We start from the raw sequence: 9723 nt of genomic DNA on the forward strand, positions 1-9723 counted from the left end.
AACCAGCCTTCCCTCGAGAAAATGTACAATACTCTCTGGCAGCCTACTGGGCTCCAGGATGGTGCAATCCTGCCTGCCAACACTCCCAGTAGGATTTGCGCAAAATTCCCTAGCAAAAGCTGCTCAGCCCAGAATTTGCACAAATCTAGGCAGCAGCCAGCTGCTCTGCCTAGAAATTGCACAAATCTCCTAGGTAGCCAACCCAGCTCCCAGCTAGAAGTGTGCATTTTTCTCTAGCAGTCGAGTAGTCTCTTGCATGTGCAGCTGAGTTGACCGATTCCCTCCGGGACTGAGCAAAACAGACTTGCATGCATGGGTTACTTCTTCCAAGGCAGCATGAAAAGGCATCCCTTGTTTCATGGATATATGTTTAGCAATTGGAGGTTACATGCAAGGAGAAATTCCAAAACGTCCCACCAAGTGTCGCTTCCCATAGATTCGTGGCATGCACATCACAACCTCAATGTTATCAAAACTCATCAACCAAATGCTGCAAAGCTCATTCCTCACATCAACCTGGTAGCTTTGATATCCCACATCACATCTAGGAGAATTCGGCACATTCAACTCAGTTGTTTTTGGGTAAGCCCGCTTCCCATGCCTTGTGCTGCATTTCTGTCGCTTTTTGTGTTTTCGCTTGTGGGAGTATTGTTTGCTTAATTAATTTGAATGCTTTCTTTCATTTACATATATATTATCTTGTCCTAGCTCTTTTTCAGTTTTCGTTGCTATCTCACTGTTATCGCATGCATGAAACTGTTTTGCATGGACATTCGCCCAACGTATTAAAACCGCGGGGGGCAAAAAATTGGGGCCCCATAAAATTGCCCGACGAACTGCCTCACCCACATGCATGTTGATCTATTTGTTGAATATTTCATTCATGTTTTGCATGCACTGTCAATCACTTCTGCTATCACTTAGTGTCGTCATGCATTTACCGTCTTAGTTGCTTTCAGTTTCCCGTCGACGAGTCAGGCCAACCTTGTCCCGGACTCTACCTTCACCAAGACTACATTGTGCAATCTGGAGAAGGAAGGCTCACTTTCCTCTCTAGATTTGTGCATTCTTTCCCAACACTAGCGTCCAGGATTATTTTGTACATTTCTGGAGGATAGTGTCTACTTGGCCTAAGAAATATCACAAATCTATCCCTAGGCTAGCAGTCCTTCCCAGCTGGAATTGAGCATTGCGTTATCCAAACATTCAGCAACTAGGTTGGACTATGCATTGTACAGTTCCAACAGTCAACTAGTCTCCCAATAGCCAAAACTGTGCCTAGTGCAGTCTTGGAAGTCAGTCTCCCAACCTCCCGGCTGAAATTGCACAATCTTCATGATCATGCACCCAGGTGTGTTCTAAGTCAGTGCTCATGTTCATTTTGGTTTTTGACTGACAGATTTCTTACCATGAGTATTTCCATGTCTCCAAGTATCCCAGGTGTTCATCTACCTCTCAAAAGTACAAGTACAATGGTTTCTAGGAGAGCAGAGACGAAGACACCATTCAGAGCACACTTGGGGATGCAGTTGATCAAGTGTCCACAGACTTGCCTACCCATGAAGACATCAAGTTGTTCATAGAAAAGGAGATCAAGATATGACAACAACAGCATCACAGTGAGAAACATCATGAACAATGACTAAAGACATCATAGCAAATGCAACAAATGCAAGAAGAGGGTTGTTGAAAACACGGAGGTGGAACAAGGTTGCAAGCTCAAGCAGGTCCATTGATGATGAAACCAACTTTGGAGACTCCGGCTATGAAATGACGGTGCGACATGAAGATCGTGCAAAGGTAAAATATGGAACAAAGAAGGAGTTGCATGTGCTGAAGCAGCAACTCAGGAATAACATGAAGCTGCACAGACAGACGAATGAGTTGCAACAAGAACAGGAACAACAGTGGGCACAACATGCACTCACAAATGAAACTGCATCCGAACAAGTTAAGGATCCATCCCAACAGTTGACACAGAGTAGACATGGTGAGTAGTGTTGTTGATCGCATGCAATGGATTCCGCAGCATGCATGTCGTTGAGCACACGCATGCAATCCAACCCATTCAACACACTCACCAAGGTGAAGACAAGAAGCAAGTCCAACTGGGGATGAACATGTACTTCAACAAGTTGATGCGCATGAACACCAGCACACACTTGAAGATAAACACAGACATTATGCATCAATGTGTTGCCAGTTCAACCATACCCAAGAAGACCATGTGTACGTTATCAGACGAGTTGGATGAAGGGGTCGAATGAATGCACTAGTTGCAATGGAGGCAAGAGCTTGCTTCAGAAATATGTCATCGTGAGGTGAATGAACACTGTTAACACCAAAATAAGAGTTTACATTTTTCCTAATCATGGTTTTAGATGAGTGTCAAGTCATCCTATGTTTTAACGGGTAGGTAATAGGTTAGGAGTCTCATAGGTCTCATTTTCATATCTAAATAAAATCTAACAACCTTATTCCATGTATCATAAGTCTCACTTTCGGTTTAAAAACTCATATCTTAAACCATTTTGAAATTTTTTTGGAATTAGCCCTGAAAGCACGTTTTCGTAGTGCAGACAGTGTAAAATGTCTACTTTGCGCTACGAAAACACTGCTCTTTTCATAACACTTTTCCTTGCACGCTACGAAAGCACGAATTCATAGAACATTCTTGTCAACACATCAATCCGTTAAGATTCCGTTAAATTTTCATTATTAGGTGTCAGCTAGGAGTTAGTTCTTAAGCATGCCGCCATCCAAAACTCATTATTTTGAATTTAGGGCTCATCATGATAGGTAATTTTAAATTGGAAAGGGCTGGCTAATCTCTCATTGTAGTTTGCATGCAAACCCTCAAACAAAATCATTTTTCGAACAGTAAGCTTTTGGTAATTTCTTACCAAGGTTTCTTTCATCCATAAGCAAGTGAGGCTGACCACCATAGGTAAGCAAGGCTGATAAATAGAGTTTTCAAGCGAGGTTGTTTTGTTACAGGAATTCAGAGGCAAAGATGGCAGAAGAAAGGAAAAGTCACAAGTCTAGTCATTGTTTAAGAACCAAGCCTGAAAGCACCGAGGTCTCAGTCAAAGATAAATCAGTTGTGGAAGCCTTCAAGAAAGCAAGATGTTGGAAGTTTTGTAAAAAATTGTAGGGAGGACATACTCAGGTGACAAAGGAGTTTGCACTACATTTCACTGGCTCAAGCACAAAGGTTGGAATCCTAAACTTGCAAATTTCTCCAGAGATCATAACTTTGGTGACAGAGATTCCTAGGGGGCAAGATATATGGTTCAAAAACTTCAGATTCGACATGGAACCATGTAAAGTGTTTCTAAAGCCAGAGTTTGCAGAAACATACTTAACCAAGGCAGTTCCCAGGAACTACATCAAGGACAACTATGCCAACTTGCTCTTCAACATTCAACGTTATTTTAGCTGTGAAGGCAGATATCAAAAGGTTTATTCATATCATTTTAAACTCTTGTTGCATTTTACTGGTATGATTTCTTTAGATTTTCCTTACTTCCTGTATTGAAGTGTAGCTAAGATGGCAGATAAAGTGCAGTTGAAATCTAAAGGATATGAAACTTCCCTTTTTCATCATGGTTTAATTAAACTAATAGTTTTACATGAACCCAAAAGGATCATTGATGAAGTTGCAGATGGCAGTGATGCAGAATGGTTCAAAGAAGTATTCCATAAGTAATATAAAAGCTGTGCTACAAAAACAGGTTATTTTCGTAGCATAGTCATGTTTCATTATCTTTTTCATCTATTCGAGATTCCCTTTCTTGCACAGGTGGAAAAATGAAGTTTAAATGGATTACTAACACATGCCACTTATATTAAACTACTCAAAGATAAGCATAAAGGATTTAGGGTTTTAAAGAGAGGAACTTTGTCTCCTTGTTTTCAGGACAGTTAGGTCATGACTCAGCAGGGTTTGCAACAATACTGGAGACATCATAAAGCTCGAAGACATGGATTAGCAGTTGATTAAAGAATGTATTTAAGTCATAGATAAGGTTGTTGAAAGCATGTTTTAGGAGTTTCACTCCTATTTGTAATAGGACTCTCAAAGACAGTTAGCTATCAAGTTGTAATTAAGTAGTTTGTTTTATGAATAGATAGGTGTCAATGTTAGAAATTCAAATTCTCCTAAAGACGGATCATAGAATCCAAGGTTGTAAAAATTCTATATAAAGCATGAGAATCGAATTCCTCGGGGTTGGGAATTTCATTAGCAAAAGAAAGTTGTGTTATTGTAAGAAATTGTATTTTTTCAAACTTAATACAGAGATCAGTTTGACTACTCAAGATTCATAAGGGGTTTATGTGTTTGATGTTCTTATGGCCTTTTTCAATTACTTATTTGCAGTGGTATAAGCTTGTGATACTTAGAATTCATTGGAAAATGTTCTAACTTCCTTCACATGCTTGTAAACTGTGTTGATTCACTGTGTTACTATTTTACTTATAAACTTAAAACTCCAAGTTCCTTGACTTCCATGTTTTGCTGATCATGTTGTTTTGTTGAAGACTATCTTGACTCCATAGCCCAATAGATGTTTTCTAATCTTTTGATTCAACCAGTCAACCTGTTAGAGCCTAGATCGACCTCAGGCTGAAGGGAGGCAGTCTTAGGATAACCACAAACCAAGCTTAACCTGGTAGCTAGCCCTACCAGGTTAGGAGAGGGCTCTCTCCTTTTCAATATCAATTGAGATGACTGAATTGAATATGGATTTTAGGCTAGGTATAGTAGCTCTAGGTTTTTTTGATTGATTTTGATGATTTTGTTGCTAGATCAAATGGAGCAGGCAGCTTTGGGTTCGGGAAATCAAGTCAGAATTGCAGGTGTTTTATGGGGCAAGGTAGGTAGGTGTTTTGGCACTTTGAATTGAGTGAGATGTTAGGTCTAAGACTAGCGAGGAGTTGAGGAGGGCATGCAAGGATAATGAGTCCTCTTCAGACAACTGAAAACATCAAAAACTAAATGTATTCCCAAGGCAGAGCACTGTTACCAATGTATTCTACCTATCTATCTTGATTTCATTTAGTTAAGAAGAATGAAATAGATTTTGACACATAGACACATGAGAAAAACTAATGACGGAAGGAGAAACAATGCAAAAACACATTACCACAAGAATCCCACAAAAATAGCTACAAATCCTGGTTTATTTCCTTGCCAAACTATTGTAGAGATGTACAAGGTAGCTCAAAGAATCCACAAGAGTCCAACCTTTACAAATGAGGAAGAAGATACATAATATAGACATCAAACCACCTATGCTATCCATCAAGGGTCGAATCCATGAGAAGAGGGGTGGTTTCAACCATTTCTAAACTAGGAATAGGAATATAGGCAATGGAACAACTTGCCTCTATAACCATGGAAACTGATTCATTTACCCCTTAACCACCTCAAAATGATGAATCTACCCTCTAAGGTCATTTTGCAATTACATTCACATAGCATAGAATAATTTACAATCATAAAGTCATCCAAGATGAAATAAAAAGTCAACTTGTAGAAAAACTAGGCGAAATTTTGATTTTTGAGCAAAACTAGCAAAATTTATCTTATGCGCAGTGCCACTGTCCTATGCGCAATGCCGCTTCAAACCCAGTTTTGGAGGCCTTTCCCTTAACCAAATTGATCCCACGATATCTCGATGAAAAGGTCTTCCTGTCTAGTTTCTGGAACATCTTGAATTTTTTCATTTGGAGGTCATTTGCCCCCTCAATAGTGGAATATACCAAGACTGCTTCCTGTGTGTCCAAAAAGAGGCAGAGAGGGCATTTTTTTTTATGGTTTTTTGACCTTTAGGTGACCAAGATTTGCTCCAAAATTGCTGAAAATTTCAGCGATTTATGTTCTCATTGTGCTGAATCTGAATATGCAAACCATTCTTTAAAAAAGTGTCTCCATCAAAAGTGCAGCGCGCACCTATGCCAAATTCCCGTGTTGCAAAATTTATCCTATTTGCAGTGCCACTGTCCTATGCCCAGTGCCACTTCAGACCCAATTTTGGAGGCCTTCGCCTTTACCAAATTGACCGTGTGATAGCTCATTGGAAATATTATCGAGTCTAATTTCCAGAACATCTTGAATTTTCCAATTTGGAGTTCATTTGCCCTGTCAAAAGTCCAATCTCCCAAGACTGGTCAAAATGTGCAGAATGAGGCTGCCAAAATGCAGAGTGTTGTTGCAGTCAACTTTTGAAGGTCTTCCTCAACTCCAAATTGAGCTCATGATAACTCATTGGAAATATCTCTATGTCTAGTTATCATTTGACTCATCAAACAAGTCATTTGGCCAACCAGACTAGGATAAATCTTGATTTTACCAAGGTCACTCCAGAGGTGCAACAACCCTCCTGAGGCAACTGTATTTTTGACATTTCTCTAAAACCATGACACCTATGTAAAAATTGGAGTTTTTTCTTCTTTGGCCTATTGTGGACAAAACCTCTCTCACCTTTTCCAAATTCATTTTGTATTTCTCAGAAACAAAAATCCTAGGAGAGGGAAATGAGCCTTACCTGAGCACAGCTAAAGCACAACAAGGTGTAAAATGACCCATTGGAACATGAAACAATGATGACAACTCTTTTAATGATGGTACACTCATTCGAATGGTGACATGGACTGACACCTGGAAAAATTTGAAAGGAGTGAAAACAAATCCTAGACCTAATACCTAGTGACCAAGTTTTACTTGAAGACTCACTGAAATGACAAAATTTGACTTTGACACCCTAAAACTACTTTGTAAGAGCATGTTTGATCGTTGGTGGAAGGCTTCAAAGACTGACACTAACACAACCAATTATACATTTTTGTCCATTTTTATTCCTAGAGTTAGCCATCTAATTATTAATTAGAAATCATAAACCTATTGAGAGAGCCCTCTCAGGTTGACGAGGCTAAGCCTCAGCCAAAAGATTGGTTTGAAAGAGTTACTCAGAATCTACTTGATCAGCAACCTATCAGGGTCAGATTTTGTGATAACATTTTGGTGAGTCTACTAGGAGCCTGAAGATTATTCATTCCCAAAATCAAGAAGCTGAACTTCTAAAGGTAGCAGGAGCTCAGAAAGTTTCTCGAGGCTATAATCTACCTTGGTGACTCCATATATTTTCAAAGATTTAAAGGTGGCTTTGAGAAGGAGATACACATGGAGCAATCTCGATCCCAATCCACCTACCATTGGGGACAATCTAAACATTGTTTCAAGAGTCAGTCAAAGATTTTCAAAAATATCAGGTACCCCATCTTATTCGATATCTTTACTCTCTGAATTCTCAAGAAGTCCTGAAGACAAAAAAGTTGATGATAAAATTCATGAAGTGTTATTTAGATCAGAAAATGAAAAGGAACTTGTTAATATTATCTTATACCTTCAAAAGAGAGGAATTGACACCTAAACCCTAGTAACACAAGAAGACAAAGAAGAGTTTTTGGAAGTTGTTACCTCTGAGCTATTGTTAGAAAAAGAGTCTCTAGATAAATTGAAAGAATAGTAGAGTTTAGGCTTCTGTGATCCATATCAAGTTTATAAAAAATATTTTTCGGTGAAGATCACATGAGATATCATTTGTCGACGAGTTTCGAACCAACCAGTGTGGTTCATCGTCAGGACAAGTTGAAGAAACAGATCTAGCTTAGCATGTTAAATAGACCGAGCAGAGCCTCCAACGGCTAATTTGACCAACCGCTAATATTGACTATTGGACCGGGATCAAAACTTTTTTAATAATAAAAAATAAGTTATATAGGGGACCAATCCCTTAATAAATAAATAAAATAATTTAAATTAGTGATAATAGTTACTTAAAAGTTATTAAAAATAGTTAAAAATTATAGGTTAATTATTATTTAAAAGGAAATTAGTTGTAAAGGACCTCGCCTATGAATAAATTAATTGTGAATACAAGTTAAAATATATATATATATATATATATAAGTAAATAAATAAATCTCTGCGCTTAATAGCTGGTTATCTGGAAGCTCTGTTAATGAACGTGCTGCCCCTTCCTGCAGATTGGGGTCTGGTTGCCGCTCTGGTGATAGTGATTGCTATCCCTCTAACGACATCCTCCCTGATCTATCTTCCTCTCCAAGCCTGGGTCAGATAGCGGTTGGCAGCAACAGCGCGGTGATTTCTACTATTTCCGGACCTGCGCTGAGGGTTTCTGAGCCCGGTTTTGATTTAGACAGTATCGGGGATTCAGATCCGGGGGCTCTTAATTCGGATCGCCCTTCGGAGCCCGTTGGCGTTTCCTCGTCTGTTGGTCTTGTGCTTAGCGCAGAACCTGGTATTGCGTTGCGGTCTGTTTTGGTCAGCGGGAACTCAGCCCCCCTTCCTCGTCCTCCGGTTCCTCTTCCTTCGGGCCGGTTGATATCTCCGGTGGATAACTTGACCGTGGAGCTGGATGTTGAACTGGCTCGCAAGTCCACGGATGTTGAGCTGGCTCACAGGTCCATGGGGAGCAGAGATGGCTCGACCCCCCCTCCTCGTCCGCGTGGCAGTCTCCCTTCGGTGAGTTCGCTGCCTCCTTCTGGTCTTGATAATAAGCGTTCTGTTATCATTGATGAGCAGCGTAGTTTGGATTACAGCGGTTTCATTTTAAACAATAAATATAATTCGCATTATAATAACGGTATTAATTTGAATAACAGGGATATAGTTAATATTGATACGAATAATATCGGCAGTGATATGAATAACCCTCCTTCTGATAAGCGTTCTGTTATCATTGATGAGCAGCGTAGTTTGGATGACAGCGGTTTCATTTTAAGCGATAAATATAATTCGCATTATAATAACGGTATTAATCTGAATAACAGGGATATAGTTAATGTTGATACGAATAATATCGGTAGTGATATGAATAATAGGATTGAGAATGGTATTGATAATAAACGTTCTGTTTATGATCAACGTGGTAGGGATTACAATGATTTTATTAGAAGCGATGAATATAATGCTCATTATAATAACAACGATATAGTTAAGGTTAGTTATGATAATATTAATATCATTAATGATATGAATTATAGTATTAATAATAGTAGTGAGAAGAGTAATAATTATAATATTAGTAATGGTTATGATAATATTATTATTATGGATAATAAGAATACTAATATTATTAAGGTTAGTAATGATAATAATAATATCATTAGTGATATAAATAATAGTATTGAGAAGAGTAATAATTGTAATATTAGTAATGGTTATGATAATATTATTAATAATATTATTATGGATAATAAGAATACTTATAATATTAATATTTATAATAAGAATATTAACAATAATAATAAATTTATTAATAAATATAATGGTAATAGATGTTCAGTCAATTTAGTGTTATCTAAATTGCTAGTATTTATTGTCAACCCGGGGCTCGTAAGCTGATGAAGCGAAGGTGTACTATATGTACTTAAGTAACCTCTTAGAGTTTTTCTTATCGTTGGGGGTGTTGTTGTGGTTAATTATGTTCCTAAGATGGAGTGATAATTTATAAACAAGTGAGTGATGGTGTGTGTGTGGAGTGAATCCTAAATGAGTGAAAGTGTGTGTTTAGTGATCTCTAACTACTTGCTGAAAGGAAATGCTTGAAAGGAATAAGTGAACTGAAATGACTTGAAATAAAATTGAAAGCAAATGACCACTTCTAATGGCACTAGACACCGTTCAAGCTGCTG

Source organism: Pinus tabuliformis, chromosome J (assembly GCF_031772625.1).
Source record: "Pinus tabuliformis cultivar Carrire ecotype Pingquan chromosome J, CPIR1, whole genome shotgun sequence".
NCBI lineage: Eukaryota > Viridiplantae > Streptophyta > Pinopsida > Pinales > Pinaceae > Pinus > Pinus tabuliformis.